At 47.1% G+C, this 17,073-nt stretch overlaps 1 protein-coding gene across 1 annotated transcript in view; it reads right to left on the reverse strand.

Moving 5' to 3' along the window:
• The window catches only part of smad4a (SMAD family member 4a), a 169,609-nt gene that overhangs the window by 151,033 nt on the left and 1,503 nt on the right, over positions 1-17,073 (reverse strand). Inside the window, exon 2 of the mRNA XM_085974829.1 lies at positions 16,846-17,000. The gene's annotated coding sequence lies outside the window, so the exon portion shown is untranslated. The remainder of the gene's footprint in view (positions 1-16,845; positions 17,001-17,073) is intronic.

The following is a 17,073-nucleotide window of genomic DNA, read 5'->3' on the forward strand; positions in this document are numbered from 1 at the left end:
AGGTCCTAATTGACCCTGCAACCTTCTCTGATAAAATAAAAAGGAAAAATTGCTCTTGCTGGAATTTTGAAATAAAATTAGAAAATTTTGGAAGTACACAGACCAGTCAACATCTGTTCAGGTTATGACATTTCAAGTGTAACCTTCAGCAGAATTGAAGATTACAAGCAAACATATATTTTAATAAGGTTGGAAAACAAGAGAGAAAGAGGCGAGCAGTAAACTAACAGATAAACCAATTAGAGAGGTAGTAAATGTGTTAAATGACCTAAAAACTATTCAATAAAAGAGTTAGGTGGTATAAAACATCAGTGAGATGGTGCAGACATAGACAAAAGCACAGCATATACAAATAGTGGGGAGGGGAGAATAAAAAGACACAGGAGAGGTCAATGTACATTGTATCAAATAAATGGGGAAAGATCTGAAAGAAATCTGTAGATTTGAATCTGAAACAGAAAATTAAAATGAAACACTTTGGATCCCCAAATCATAAGAAAAACTAAACAACAGTTCCTCACTATGGGTTTAGATCCTCACCAGCAACGTGCACTGAATTGACAAAGGGTCTCCCATCCAAATGTCAATCTGCCTTTCCTCCCCATGGGCACTGACGGAACCTCCCCACATCACAATTGCCCACTGTTGTGAAGAAAATGGAGGGTGTAGCTAAGGTCCCAAGTAACTGCAGAGTGCCCAGTAGAAAGATAAGGTACTGTTTCTGAAGCCTACGTTGAGTTTCATTGTAGTAGTATAGGAGACCAAAGCTGAAGCAGTCAGTGGGAATCAGAGGTGGGTTTAAAGTGGAGTACCACAAGCAGGTCAGGGCCACACTTCTGAACAGAAGCTGTCACCCAGTGTAGAGGAAACCACAGTGAGCAGCAAATACAGTACACAAGATTAGAGGAATCTCTCAATTTAATTTTTTTCTTCTCTTTTCGAATGAAAGGAGTCCCAGTTTCTCTCGTCACTCCTCACAAATAAAGCCTCTCATCTTTGGTCTCATCTTAGTAGATCGCCTCTGAACCCTTACCATTGCCTTGACATCCTTAAGACACCCAAAATTGGACACAATATTCTAACAGCAATTTGTACAGATTAGCATTCATATTTCACTGCATTACATTTAATCTGACACCTATTTGCCCAATCTATAATCGTCTAGGTCCTTCTCCTGTAGTCACTTCCGTCTTCTCCACAGTTAACTATGCTCCCTTATTTTTGTGCCATCTGCAAATTATTATTTTTTAATTTGTTCGAGATGTGGGAGATACTTGCACTTCCCTAGTTGCCCTGAGGGCATTAAGTTCCACAATGTGGAACTTAGATCATGTGTAGGCCAGACTGCGTAGCTCCCTTCCCCGTAGCACCACCCCCGTATCCATGGAGGTTTGGAAGATTATGGCCAGTACCTCTGCAATTTCCACCTTTATTTCCCTCAGCATTCTATAGCTTGCGTCTGCGCTCATGGGAGGTCGCACTCCAAACCATCGTCAACACCTTCACTGAAGCGTACGAGAGCATGGGCCTTACACTAAACAAAGGTCCTCTACCAACCTGCCCCCGCCACACAGTTCTGCCCCCCGATTATCAAAATCCACAACAAGGCCTTCGACAACGTGGACCACTTTCCATACCTCGGGAGCCTACTGTCAACAAGGGCAGACGTCGACGACGAAGTCCAACACCGCCTTCAGTGTGCCAGTGCAGCCTTCGGTCGCTTGAGGAAGAGAGTGTTTGAAGACCAGGACCTCAAACCCGGCACCAAGCTCATGGTCTACAGAGCATCAGTGATACCCGCCCTGCTGTATGCCTCAGAGACATGGACCATGTACAGCATGTGCTGCCTCCGCAAGATCCTGCAAATCCATTGGCAGGATAGGCACACCAATGTCAGTGTCCTTGCTCAGGCCAACATCCCCAGCATCGAAGCTTTGACCACGCTCGATCAGCTCCGATGGATGGGTCACATTGTCCGCATGCCCAATACGAGACTCCCAAAACAAGCGCTCTACTCGGAGCTCCCGCTCGGCAAGAGAGCCCCAGGTGGGCAGAGGAAACACTTCAAGGACACCCTCAAAGCCTCCTTGAAAAAGTAACATCCCCACCGACACCTGGGAATCCCTGGCCCTAGACCGCACAAAGTGGAGGAGAAGCATCCGGGAAGGCGCCGAACACCTCGAGTCTCTTCGCCGGGAGCAAGCAGAAACCAAGCGCAGGCAGCGCAAGTCAACCCAAGCACCCCACCCACCCGCCCCTTCAACCACCGTGTGCCCCATCTGTGACAGAGACTGTAGGTCCTGCATTGGACTCATCAGTCACCTGCGAACTCATTTTTAATGTGGAAGCAAGTCATCCTCGGTTCCGCCTAAGAAGAAGGTAGGACTAGGACCACTGCTTTTCTTGATATATATGAATGACTTGGATGTACAGGGCACTATTTCAAAATTTGCAAATGACACAAAACTTGGAAGTATAGTGAACAATGAGGAGGATAATGATAGACTTCAAGAGGACATAGACAGGCTGGTGGAATGGGCGGACATGTGGGCAGATTAAATTTAACACAGAAAATTGCGAAGTGATACATTTTGGTAGAAAGAACGAGAGGCGGCAATATAAACTAAAGGGTACAATCCTAAAGGGGGTGCAGGAACAGAGACCTGGGGGTAAAGGTGGCAGGGCAGGTTGAGAAAGTGGTTCAAAAAGCATACGGGATCCTGGGCTTCATAAATAGAGGCATAGAGTACAAAAGCAAGGAAGTTAATACGAATCTTTATAAAATACTGGTTCGGCCTCAACTGGAGTAGTGTGTCCAATTCTGGGCACCGCACTATAGGAAGGATGTGAAGGCCTTAGAGAGGGTGCAGAAAAGATTTACAAGAATGGTTCCATGGATGAGGAATTACAGTTACGTGGATAGACTGGAGAAGCTGGGGTTGTTCTCCTTAGAGCAGAGAAGACTAGAGAAGAGATTTGATAGAGGTGTTCAAAATCAGGAGGGGTCTAGACAGAGTAGATAGAGAAACTGTTCCCATTGGCAGAAGGGTCGAGAACCAGAGGACACAGATTTAAGGTTATTGTCAGAAGATCCAAAGGTGACATGAGGAAAAACTTTTTTATGCAGTGAGTGGTTAGGATCTGGAATGCACTGCCTGAAAGGGTGGCGGAGGCAGATTCAATCATGGCTTTCAAAAGGGAATTGGATAAGTATCTGAAGGAAAAACATTTGCAGGGCTACGGGGAAAGGGCGGGGGAGTGGGACTAGCTGAGGTACTCTTTCAGAGAGCTGGCACGAGCTCGACAGGCCGAATGGCCTCCTACTGTGCTGTAATCATTCTATGATTTTATGATTATGTGCCTTAATTATATTAATCAGCCTTCTATGTGGCACCTTACCAAATACATTTTGAAAATCCATATACACAATGTCCACTAAATTATATTTATCACTAGTTATTTACTCCAAGTTAAATATTAAATTGACCAGACACTCTTGCTTTTAACAAATCCATGCAACCTTTAACACTGGTAAATTCAACAACTGTTGTTTTTTGATTAGCTAACAACATCATGCCTACTTTTACTTCCACTACTTGGTTTGAAATCCTCAAGATTGAGATACACTCGTGTGGGAAATGGACCAGTATAGTAAATATCCCGCAGGTGGCAATTTCACTACTAAAATTCACAATGTTTTAAAGGGCACAGCAGAAAAGTTAATGGCCATTTGTAAACTTGTCACGTGCTCTTCAGTCACAGAACTATTAGTTCTCAATAAATAATAACCAAAAAACAAATTCATATCAGAGCCTCTATCACTCAAAACAGTTTGACATAAATCTACTGTTGGGGGTGGCAAATAGATATCCAAGCACCCCTCGAGAGATCGTAACTACCTCTCATTGCCGCAAGTGTTCTCCACTCTTAAAATAGTCCACACTATTTTTGTTTTTAAACACTGGCAAAGTGTATCAAAATATTGAATTTGCTTTTTTCTGCAAGTTATAAGTTTGTAGGTCCTCGTCACTAATGGAATAAAGATGATATTTTTCTCTACCTATTGGTTATCCTCAGCATATCTTCTAAATTTTGTCATCTGCTGGTTTCTATGGAAGGTGCTTTCTCCCCTGTTAATTTTGCATTCTTGCCAAATGTGTGATCCCATTATTTATTGTTCTCTACCGCTCACCCAACTACCATGACAATTTCTCACCGATATCTCTTCACTGCTTTCCTCCCTCAGCCTCTACACCGAGCGACTTCACTTCCTCGGTGATTTCAACCTCCATCTCAACTCATCATGCTCTCTCTCCTCGGCGTTTACTGCCCTCCAATCCTCCCTTAATCTCTCTCTCCATACAAACTCCCTTACCCATATTCACAGCCACCCCTTTGACGTTGCCATCTCACGTGGCCTCGCTACTCCCATTGTGTCAATCACAGATAAGGCCATCTCTGATCACTTCCTTGTATTCCTCTCGACCCATTTCCCCCCTCCCAACCCTGTAATGATCAATAACATGTCATTCTATAGTGAACACTAGGTGGAGCCGTAGAGCTGTATATAGCTGTATGTATATGAGACTACACTACCCAGCTGTATGTATATTAAGACTACATTACCCATGAGGCACTAGGCTACCCACAAGGCAGCAGTCAAGATGGATGCCTCTACAGATACTGTACCTAGTCCACATGTGCTCAATAAAAGTGTCTAGCAAAAGCTAGCTGTGTTCATAATAAGAATGTCTATTTATTAATGAATAAGAAACCCTACTTCCTCTGTGTCCACACCTGGAAAAAACTCCCAATTCACTTACAACTGCACTATCAAAATCCCAACTGTCTAGCCTTTGGCTCTCCATTCACCACAACATTTCTGCAGCTACCAATCTGCTCAACCACACCCTCACCTCCACCTTAGATGCCCTAATCCCCATTAAAACTATTACTCTCTCACCCTGGTCATTTCCCCCTGGTACGGCCCTCATCTCCGCTCCCTTAAGTCCAAGGGACACAGACTTGAACTGATATGAAGGACAAATGATTTAGCCATTCACCGCCAGAACTGGTTGGACCACATAAATCACCATCAGGTTCTGCTCTCCTCTGCCAAAACTGCTTACTATTCCAGGAGCATCCTGCAATGCAAAGATAATTTATTTTCTCTACTGCAAACCATCTTCTTAAACCCCTCTCCCCTGCCTCCTCCACCCTCACCTCCAACAAGTACGAGGAGCTCATGGACTTCTTTGTCACGAAGATTGAGACCATCCATTCAGCTGCCTCGGCCGCTTCCATCCCTTCCCCTAGCCCACTGGGCCAAACTTCCTCTAAACTCCCTCTCTACCCTAGCCCTGAACTTGCATCTTTCTCCAGTTTCACTCCTATCTCCCCCTTATGCCCTCTGAGCTCATTTTGTCCACGAGACCCTCCTCCCTCTCCCTCAACCCTATTCTCACTAAACTGCTGACCATCCAACTTCCCTTCCTGGCCCCCATAGCTGATATTGTTAAAGGTTCTCTCTCCTCAGGTACCGTTCCCCTTTCCTTCAAATCTGCCATCATCACCCCCTCCTCAAAAAACCAACCCATGACCCCCTCCATCCTTGCAAACTACTGCCCCATCTCTGACCTCTATTTCCTCTCCAAAGTCCTTGAACAGGTTGTCACCTCCCAATCCATGCCCATCTTTCCCAGAATTCCATGTTTGAACCCCTCCCATCAGGTTTCCGCCCCTTCACAGTACTGAAACGGCTCTTTGATAAGTCACAAATGACATCCTACGTGACTGTGACCATAGGAAACTATCCCTCCTCATTCTTCTCGACCCGTCTGCATCCTTTGATGCAGTTGACCACACCATCCTCCTCCAACGCCTCTCCATCGTTGCCCAACTGGGTGGGAGTGAACTTGCCTGGTTCCATCCTTGTCTATCCAGTCATAGCCAGAGAATCACCTGCAATGGCTTCTCTTCATGCTCCCACATCATTGCCTCTGGTGTCCCTCAAGGATCTATCCTTGGCTCGCTCCTATTTCTCATCTACATGCTGCCCCTCGGTGACATCATTTGAAAACAGTGTGTCAGATTCCACATGTACAATGACAACACCCAGCTCTATCTCATACCACCTCTCTCGACCCCTCCAATGTCTCTAAATTGTCACACTGCTTATCCGACATCCAGTACTGGATGAGCAGAAATTTCCTTCAACTAAACATTGGGAAGACCAAAGCCGTTGCTTTTGGTCCCTGCCACAAACTCTGTTCCTTAGCCACTGACTCTATCCCTTTCCCTGGCAACTGTCTGAGGCTGAACCAGACTGTTCACAACCTTGGTGTCGTATTTGACCCGAGATGAGCTTCCGACCACATATCTGCGCCATCACTAAGACCGCCAACTTCCACTTCTGTAACATCGCCACCTCAGCTCATCATCTGCTGCTGGAGCCCTCATCCATGCCTTGGTTACCTCTAGACTTGTCTATTCCAATGCAATCCTGGTTGGCCTCCCATCTTCTACCCTCCATAAACTTGAGGCCATCCAAAACATCCAGTTCTGGTCACTACACTTTAGGAAGAGTGTGAAGGCCCTCAAGAGGGTGCAGAGGAGATTTACCAGAATGGTTCCGGGGATGGGGAATCTTAGCCACGACGACAGGTTGGAGAAGCTGGATTTGTTTTCATTAGAGCAAAGGAGGTCGAGGGGTGATTTGATAGAGGTGTACAAGATTAGGACGGATTTGGATAGGCTAGACGGGTAAAGGCTGTTCCCACTAGTTGATGGTACAAGGACTAGGGGACACAGATTTAAGGTTTTGGGCAAGAGACACAAGGGGGATGTGGGGAAAAACTTTTTTACGCAGCAAGTGGTGAGGACCTGGAACTCGCTGCTGACGGAAGTGGTGGAAGTAGAGACAATGTTTAAGGGGAGACTGAATAGGCACTTGAGGGAAGTAAACTTGCAGGGCTACGGGGATAGAGGGGGGAATTGGAAGAGCGCCGGCACGGACTCGATGGGCCAAATGGCCTCCTTCTGTGTCATTATCACTCTATAACTAACTCTGCTGCCCATATCCTAACTCGCACCAAGTTCCGTTCACCCATCATGCCTGTGCTCGCTGACTTACATTGGCTCCCGGTTAAGCAACGCCTTGATTTTAAAATTCTCATCCTTGTTTTCAAATCCCTCCATGGCCTTGCCCTTCCCTATCTCTGTAACTTCCTCCAGCCCAAAACCTTCTGAGATATCTGGGCTTCTCCAATTCTGGCCTCTTGTGCGTCCCCAATTTTAAATCGCTCCACCATTGACGGCCATGCCTTCAGCTGCCAAGGCCCTAAGCTCTGGAATTCCATCCTTTAAGATGGTCCTTAAAACCTGATGCACTATCAACAACACCAAAGACTACGAGTTGAACTTATACGAAGTAGGCTTTTATTGACTAAGAACTGGAGCATGCCTCTGCTAGTAGATCCATCCTAAGAGCTCCCGGGGGAAGGGTGGTGAGTCACCTTTATACCCGGGCTTAGGGGTGGAGCCAGGGGCGGAGACATGCCCGGACCTGTACAGAGTTAACAGTGGTTTACCACATTCACCCCTCGTTTAAAAGAGTCCGGCGGGGTGAAGTGTTTCAAAAGTTCGTATACGAAAGTCTCTCCGGGGGTCTTGTCTGCCGTAATGATCTTCGTGGTGCCAGTTGCGGCGGTTCTTTGCCTGCGGCCGCTTCTCGCGTGGGACGGAGCACTGGCGTGTCGTCCTCTCGGGGTAGGGATGGCACCGGCATGTCGTCAGTTCGTGGCAGACACCCCGGTGGTGCATCGTGGGTAGTGGTGGTGGGTGGAGGTAGCGGATGGTGATCGATGGTGTTTCGGGTGGTACCTGAGGGTGCGAGGTCTCGAATTGAGACTGTGTCCTCCCGCCCGTCAGGATACGCCACGTAGGCGTACTGTGGGTTGGCGTGGAGGTGGTGAACCTTTTCGACCAGGGGGTCCGTCTTATGGCTCCTCACGTGTTTCCTGAGCAGGACAGGTCCCGGAGACGTCAGCCATGGCGGTAGTGATGTCCCCGAGGTAGATTTCCTGGGGAAGACGAACATCTTCTCGTGAGGGGTGGCGTTTGTGGCAGTACAGAGCAGTGATCATATGGAGTGGAGCGCATCGGGGAGGACATCTTGCCAGCGGGAGATTGGGAGGCCCTTGGATTTTAGGGTGAGCATGGCAGTCTTCCACACCGTTGCGTTCTCCCTCTCTACCTGTCCGTTACCCCGGGGGTTGTAGCTGGTAGTCCTGCTCGTGGCTATGCCCTTCTCGAGCAGGTACTGGCGCAGCTCGTCGCTCATGAACGACGAGCCCCTGTGGATGTAATTGGGGAAGCCAAATATGGCGAACAGGTCATTGAGGCACCTGATGACTGTGGCGCTGGTCATGTCCGGGCAGGGGATGGCGAAGGGAAAACGGGAGTACTCGTCAATAATATTGAGGAAGTACGTGTTGCGGTCAGAGGAGGGAAAGGGCCCCTTGAAATCGACGCTGAGACGTTCGAAGGGGCGAGTGGCTTTAATCAGGTGTGCCCTGTCTGGCCTATAAAAATGCGGTTTGCATTCGGCGCAGGCCTGGCAGTTTCTGGTCATGGTCCTGACCTCCTCGATGGAGTAAGGCAGGTTGCGAGCTTTAATAAAATGGAAGAACCTGGTGACCCCCAGGTGGCAGAGATCATTGTGGAGGGTCCGTAGCCTATCGACTTGTGTATTGGCACATGTCCCACGGGATAGGGCGTCTGGGGGCTCATTAAGTTTCCCGGGCCAGTATAAGATATCGTTGTTGTAGGTGGATAACTCGATCCTCCACCGCAATATCTTATCATTTTTGATTTTCCCCCTTTGTCTGTTGTTAAACATAAATGCTACTGACTGTTGGTCAGTGAGCAGGGTGAAACGTTTACCGGCCAGGTAATGCCTCCAGTGCCGTACAGCCTCCACTATCGCCTGGGCCACCTCCTCGACTGAGGAGTGTCGAATTTCGGGGCCCTGGAGGGTCCGTGAAAAGAAGGCCACGGGTCTTCCCGCCTGGTTAAGGGTTGCGGCTAGGGCGAAGTCGGATGCATCGCTCTCCACTTGGAAAGGGATGGACTCATCCACTGCGTGCATTGTGGCCTTCGCAATGTCCTCTTATGAGGGTGAAGGCCGCACGGGCCTCTGCCGTCAGGGGGAAGGAGGTTGACTTGATGAGGGGCCGGGCTTTGTCCGCATAGTTGGGCACCCACTGGGCGTAGTAAGAGAAGAACCCTAGGCATCTCTTAGGGCTTTTAGGCAGTGGGGGAGGGGTAGTTCCAGGAGGGGGCGCGTTCGGTCGGGGTCGGGGCCGATGACTCCGTTTTCCACCACGCAGCCAAGAATAGCGAGGCGCGTGGTGCGGAACATACATTTTTCTCTGTTGTATGTCAGATTCAGCCGTTGGGCCGTACGGAGGAATTTTTCTAGGTTGGCGTCGTGGTCATGCCGGTCATGGCCACAGATGGTGACGTTGTCTAGAGATAGGGGAAGGTGGCCTGCAGCACGTTCTGGTCAACCATCCGGTCCATCTCCCTTTGGAAGACCGAGACCCCGTTGGTGACGCCGAAGGGGACTCGGAGGAAGTGGTAGAGGTGACCGTCGGCCTCGAAGGCCGCGTACTGGCGGTCCTCAGGCCTGATGGGGAGCTGGTGGTATGCCGACTTCAGATCAATCGTCGAGAATACCCGGTATTGTGCTATCTGGTTGACCATGTCAGATATGCGGGGAAGTGGGTATGCGTCTAATTGCGTGTATCGATTGATCGTCTGGCTGTAATCAATAACCAGGCGCTGTTTTTCGCCGGTCTTCACTACCACCACTTGGGCTCGCCATGGGCTGGTGCTGCCCTCGATAATCCCTTCCCTCAGGAGTCTTTCTACTTCTGATTTAATAAAGCTCCTATCCCCGGCACTGTACCACCTGCTTTTAGTAGCAATTGGCTTGCAGTCTTTGGCGAGGTTAGCGAACAACCGGGGGGGGGTTTGACCTTCAGGGTGGACAGGCTGCATACTTTGCGCGGCGCCGTTTAAATTCTGCCGGCTGCAGACTAAGTGGGGGCAGGGGCCCGCCATATGCCATCGTGACGCTCTCCAGATGGCACTGGAAGTCTAATCCTAGCAGTACGGGAGCGTAGAGCTGTGGCAGGACAAGGAATTTAAAATCTCTGTACTCCATGCCGTTCACTGTCAGAGTCGCTACACAGTAGCCGTCGACGTCCGCCATATGGGACTTTGAGGCCATAAAGACCTGGTGGCGTGTGGGCATAACCGATAGGGAGTAGCGTCGCACCGTGTCGGGGTGGATGAAGCTCTCCGTGCTTCCGCAGTCGAAAAGGCAATTTGTGGCATGGCCATTTACCTTTACGTTCATCATGGACCTGGCTAGTTGATGGGGCCTAGATTGGTCCAGGGTGATGGAGGCCATCGTCGAGGTCGGTGGGTCGCTGTAGTATTCGCCCGCGCCGGGGGCCTGGTCTCGAAATGGTGTCCAAGATGGCGGCTCCCCCGCGGCTGGTGGTGCCCAAAATGGCGGCCCGCACGGCTCACACGTGGTTGGTGGGGTCCAAAATGGCGGCCTGCACGGTTCACACGCAGCGCTGCTGGAATTGGGGGTCGATTTCGCCCTGCACACTCTCGCGTAGTGGCCTTTCTTGCCGCATTTGGAGCAGGTCGCGTCCTTTGCTGGGCATTGCTGTCTGGGGTGCTTGGCCTGGCCGCAGAAGTAGCATTTCTGGCCTCTGGTCATTGCAGCTGTAGTTGGGCTGCTGGCGGCTTGTGGCCTTACCGGGTCCCAAGATGGCTGCTCCCGTGACATCCACGTGGCCATCCGGTCAGGGGGGTAGGCGTCCATGTTCTGGAGGGCCACGTCTAACGAGTTAACGAGGGCCACCGTCTTCTGCAGGTTGAGCCCCCTCTGTTCCAGCAGCCTCTACCGAGTATAGTTGGACCTGATGCCGGCTACGTAGGCGTCTCGGATCAGGTCTTCCGTGCATTCCTTGGCCGTCACCGCTTTGCAATTACAGGCCCGGCCGAGGACTCAGTGCCAGTAAATATTCGGCGCCCGATTCCCCGGGGCGCTGTTTTCGTGTAGCCAGGTGGTGTCTGGCGTAGACCTCGTTAACAGGCCTCACGTATTGTTCCTTTAGCGTCGCGATGGCGGCCACGTAAGTTGTGGCGTCTCGGATGATCGAGTAGACTCGGTGGCTCACCCGTGAGTTCAAGACAAGCCGTTTCGTGTCATCTGTAGTGACGGTAGTGCTGGAGGCCTCCAGGAAGGCTTCGAAACAGCTCAGCCAGTGTTCAAAGTTATTGGCTGCATCTGCTGCTTGAGGATCCAGGTCTAAACGTTCCGGCTTCAAGATTTGCTCCATGTCAAAAATTTAGTCAATAAAATTGATGCACTATCAACAACACCAAAGACTACGAGTTGAACTTATACGAAGTAGGCTTTTATTGACTAAGAACTGGAGCATGCCTCTGCTAGTGGATCCATCCAAAGAGCTCCCGGGGGAAGGGTGGTGAGTCACCTTTATACCCGGGCTTAGGGGTGGAGCCAGGGGCGGAGACATGCCCGGACCTGTACAGAGTTAGCAGTGGTTTACCACAAAACCTACCTCTTTAACCAAGCTTTTGGTCATCTGCCCTAATGCTCATGTGGCTCAGTGTCAAATTTTGTTTGATAAAGCTCCTATGAAGCACCTTGGGATGTTTTATTACAGTAATGGCGCTATATAAATACAATGTTATTGCCATAAGCTTCCTTACCTGTGTGGTCAAACTGAACTTACCTGACAAACCATTTTAATGTGCACAGGAGCTATAAAAAAACCTTACAAAATGACAGATATAATTACACAAATAAATAAATGGGGTGCTTTGTTGACTTAGCATGTGTGTGTGCTCTAGAAAATACATTAAACCAGGTCTGGGAAAACATCACTTTCAATTTTCCTTGTTTATGACTAACATAAATTTAGGAAAAAACTCAGTCTGCAGGGAATCACTGCGAAAAAGCTGCATCTTACTGTGACACAAATTTTGTGTGTGCAGTCATTCCAAGGCATCCAAGTTTAACTTTTTGGGAAAAAAAATCAAAACTGATCATGCAGCATAGTTTGCTGCAGATTTTAAAGCATTGAAAAATTGAAGGGATATTAATTTTTTTTTAACTCTCACTGCACTGTGGACAAGTTTATTCAAACGTGTGCAATCAGGGTCTGGAGGCGGTCACTGCACATTTACTTGTCTGGAAGCAGCCTTTTCAACTACCTTACTCAGGAAAGAAGGACCAGGTTGATCTTTGTCTTTTTTTTAAAAGTCAGTTTATAAACCAAAAATATTTGGAGAATGTTTTCAGCACATCTTTGGAATTTGCTCCCAATTTTAAAATGAATGCTGCATGTTGGATAAGAAAGCATAGAAGAAAAATTGACATAGATTTGGTTAACTCAGACAAAAGAAAATTAAATGAGAATAAGCAGACAAGATGAGGAGTTACAGGTGTGAAAATCTGTTATTTTCCCCAAATTCTATTTGCTAGTGTTGGGTTGTACAGGAATTGCCACACTTTCTCCAGTCTTGGTACATAAGAACATAGGAACAGGAGTAGGCCATTTAGCACTTGGAGCCTGTTCCGCCATTCAATGAGATCATGGCTGATCTGCGTTCTAACTCCATATACCCACCGTTGACCCATATCCCTTAATACCTTTGGTTAACAGAAAGCGATCAATCTCAGATTTAAAATTAACAATTGATCTAGCATCAATTGCCATTTGTGGAAAAGAGTGCCAAACTTCTACCACCCTTTGTGTGTAGAAGTGTTTCCCAATTTCACTCCTGAAAGGTCTGGCTCTAATTTTTTAAGACTATGCCCCCTAGTCCTGGAATCCCCAACCAGCAGAAATAGTTTCTCTCTATCTACCCTATCTGTTCCCTTTAATATCTTGAAAACTTCAATCAAATCACCCCTTAACTTTCTAAATTCTAAGGAATACAACCCTAATTTGTGTAATCTCTCCTCGTAACTTAACCCTTGAAGTTCAAGTATCATTCTGGTAAACCTATGCAGCACTCCCTCCAAGGCCAATATATCCTTCCTAAGGTGTGGTGCCCAGAACTGCTCACAGTACTCCAGGTGTGGTCTAACCAGGGTTTTGTATAGCTGCAGCATAACTTTTCTACCCCCTTGTATCCTAGTCATCTAGATATAAAGGCCAGCATTCCATTAGCTTTTTGATTATTTTCTGTACCCGTTCATGACCTTTTAATGATCTACGTACCTGGACCCCCGAGTCTCTCTGGATCTCCAGTTTTTAGTTTTTCACCATTTAGAAAGTACCCTGCTCTATCCATTTTAGGTCCAAAGTGGATGACCTCACATTTGCTTACATTGAAATCAATTTGCCACAGTTTTGCCCATTCACTTAATCTATCAATATCCCTTTGTAATTTTATGCTTTCATCTACTCTGCCAATAATGCCGCCTATCTTGCTGTCATCAGCAAATTTGGATATATGACTTTCTATGCCATCATCTAAGTCGTTAATAAATAGAATGCAGTAGAACTGTACACACTACTTTGCAGGTTGCTTAGTACTTGCAGATACCCATTAAAGGTTTTTTTAATCTGTCTATCTCTTCACAGTAAAGATACTAATTGGCAGAGCTCGGGTTTCCCCTTGGCAAAAGCTCAGCTCACAAGGGTATAGGGGGCAAGAGGAAAAAGGAGGAATAGGGGAGATAGACTGAGGCATTATATTGGGAATAGATTGAGCAGGGTTTGAAAGCGATCAGATGTGATGGGTTTAGTGGGTGGTGGAGATTTGTCCATTAAGGTCCACAGTAATGCCAACTCTCGGAACTTAATTGCACGTCACGCGATTTCTAATGAAAATCCCCAACTCATGATCTTGCAATTCACCTCAGCAAACTCGCGAGTTGAACGGTTCATTAATTCCAAAACTTCTGTACAGGAAAAAAAAAGCAAACTGTGCCGGTGTGCCCCGCTCGTCTCTATATATAATCTTCCAATTCCGAAAGGGGACGGGCTCCCGTCACCTGGACACTGATTTGACAGGCACGTTTCGATGGAATCTTCGCAAAGCATAAAGGAGGAGTGACCGTGCCAGTAAGACACTGACTGATTCACCGTGCAGGATGATTCAGGCAGAGGGGGGAGGGGGGGTTAGGGCTAACTGCTTGACTGACAGGACTGTACCTGCCCTGCCTCAGGAGACCAATTTTCACCGACAGACTAATACTTATCTGTGTAGTATCAGTGCAGACGATAGTGAGTCACCGGCGTGCTGTTGGCTGCAGGTGTCAACAACAAAACAAAGTTTACCCAGACATGTCTCTGGAGAGTTTCACGGAACACACAGCAGGGAGCTATAATGACATCACCTGCGAGTTATGAAGGTTATCTCTCACCAGTGAGATCGACTGCATTCCACTGTTTACTGCTGACTTTTTAAAATTCCAAACACTCAACTTCAACAATGGGCTAACCAGTGGGATATGATGAATGACACCAAGTGCAGTTTGATGGCTTTTCATGGTTCAACACAGGATCAGCCCCACTGAGCCTGTTCTGCCATTCAGTGAGATCACGGCTGATCCGTATCTTAACTCCATCTCCCCACCGTGGTTCCATATCCCTCGATATCCTTACTCAACAATAATCTTTCAATCTCAGTTTTGAAAACTCCAACTGACCCCCAGCATCCAGTTTTTTGGGGAGAGTTCCAGATTTCCACTACCATGTGTGTGTGAAGAAGTGCTTCCTGACATCACCCTGAACGGCCAAGCTCTAATTTTAAGGTTATGCCCCCTTGTTCCGAACTCCCCCACCAGAGGAAATAGTTTCTATCTACCCTATCAAATCCTTTAATCATCTTAAACACCTCAATTAGATCACCCTTAATCTTTTATGCTCGAGGGAATACAAGCCGAGTTTATGCAACCTGTCCTCATAATTTAACCCTTTTAGCTCGGGTATCATTCTGGTGAATCTGCGCTGCTCCCCCTCCAAGGCCAGTATATCCTTCCTGAGGTGCGATACCCAGAACTGAACAGTTACTCCAGATAGGGTCTGACCAGAGCTTTATACAACTTCCACCTCTTTGTATTCTAATGAACTTGCGACTGAATGATAGGAAGGTTTCCTGAATTTTCGGTGTTGGTGGATTCTGCGATTGAGCAGGAGCCAGAGGGAATGTATCTGCAGGGAGTTTCTTACAAAAATCCTCCCGCTTCAATTAAAAATAAATTATTTTCCAGGACTCAAAAAAAAAACACAGGATCTTGAAAGTTTGGAACAAAAGTTAGAAGGGGCGTCTCTGCAAATTGTTTATTAAGGCCAGCACTTATGGGACCTGGCGGATACCAATTTTAGCTTAAATAGAGATATTCGGGACTGCAAGGAGTTTTGATCTTTCTTATATATCAAATTTTCAATGCGGGTTAAGTACGTGGCATACAAGATGGGTGTCAAAACAGTTCTTCATGGTTCTAAACTACAAGGTGTGCAACAGAGGGCTTCCTTTAATATGTATGCGAAATCCAGAAACTAAGCTGTGAAGGGAGTTGCAGCAAAAAGGGGAAAGTTTATGGAGGTAGATGTAGGAAATATGAACACTAAATCCTGCACAAAAGCCACAGTATACAAGAAATATTGTATTGAAAGATTCCACATTAGAATTTATCAGTTCAAAGGCATCAGACATCAACTTTCTTAAACTCCCTTCACTGTGCAATTTTAGCCAAAATAAAGTGTGTATTGAGCTGGTTTTTCCAAGGTGGGGAGAGAAGCAAGAGGTGGGGGGTTAAGAGAGGGAGTTCCAGAGAAAGACACGAGGCAGCTAAAGGTTCTGCCACCAATGGGGAGGCGAAGGGACTGGGAAAACACAAAAGCCCAGAGTCAAAAGGCTAAAGGATGCAGGAGGAGGTATAGAATTGGAGGAGGCTGCAGAAAGTTGTGTTGAGGTCATGAAGGAATTTGAAGATACTGACAAAGATTCTAAATTTTAAAAATGCTGGGGGGACACACAGCCAAAGTTAGTTTGTGAAAATGGGGATAATGGGTGAACAGGAGGAGTGCAGAAAAGAATAAGAGTGGCTAAGTTCGAAATTATGGAGGTTGGAGCGTCAGAACCAGAAAGAGGGCATTGGGGGAAAATATTCTGTCGGTAAACAAAACCATGGATAAAGGATTTCAGCAGTGCAGGAGTTGAGGTAGGAGCAGAAACAGGCAGTGTTGCAGAGATGGAAACAAGAAGTTGTGATGATGGGCAGAATGTGGTGTTTGGAGCTCAGCTCTGGATCAAAGAGAAGTTAAGGTCTGAATAAGTGGCTGGGGAGAAAGATGGAGTCCGTGACAAGGAGCAGAGTTTATGGTGGTGGCCAAAAGCAATAAAACGTATCATTACTCCTGAACTATCTCAGACACAGCATGTATAATAGTGTAGGTTTTGGTTCACAGGGGAGTTGAGGCTTGATTTTATCAGGGATGAAACAGGCGAGCAGTGGTAGGAATGCTCGTCTCTTCCTGCTGGCATGTGGGCCCAAGCCATATGCTTAATTGCATAACTAACTTATATTAGTCATCGTAACCTTAAACTGAGATGCATGGCAGCATGGTGATAACAGGCAGAATTTTAAAAAAGTTTTTTTTTTTTTTTTAAAAAGCATTTCCTGCTATTACATAAAGCTACTAATGAGGTTTATAAACGAACTGTCAATCTATCTTGGTTTATGTTAGTGGAAAAAAATAGCAACTCATGATTGCTTACCAAATCTCATGATTTTTTAAAGAGTTTGTCTCATGATTTATGACAGGGCCCACCTAATGGGGAGCGTGGAAAGAGGGGTGCTGGCAGAAAGCAACTCGTAACACCTGGTATAAAAAACAGAAGATGCTGGAAATACTCAGCAGGTCAGGCAGCATCTGTGGAGAGAGAAACAGAGTTAACGTTTCAGGTCGATGACCTTTCATGTTTCAGGTCGATGACCTTTCACCA

Source organism: Somniosus microcephalus, chromosome 2, assembly GCF_052327205.1.
Source record: "Somniosus microcephalus isolate GS21.2 chromosome 2, FLI_Smic_1.0, whole genome shotgun sequence".
Classification (NCBI taxonomy): Eukaryota; Metazoa; Chordata; class Chondrichthyes; order Squaliformes; family Somniosidae; genus Somniosus; species Somniosus microcephalus.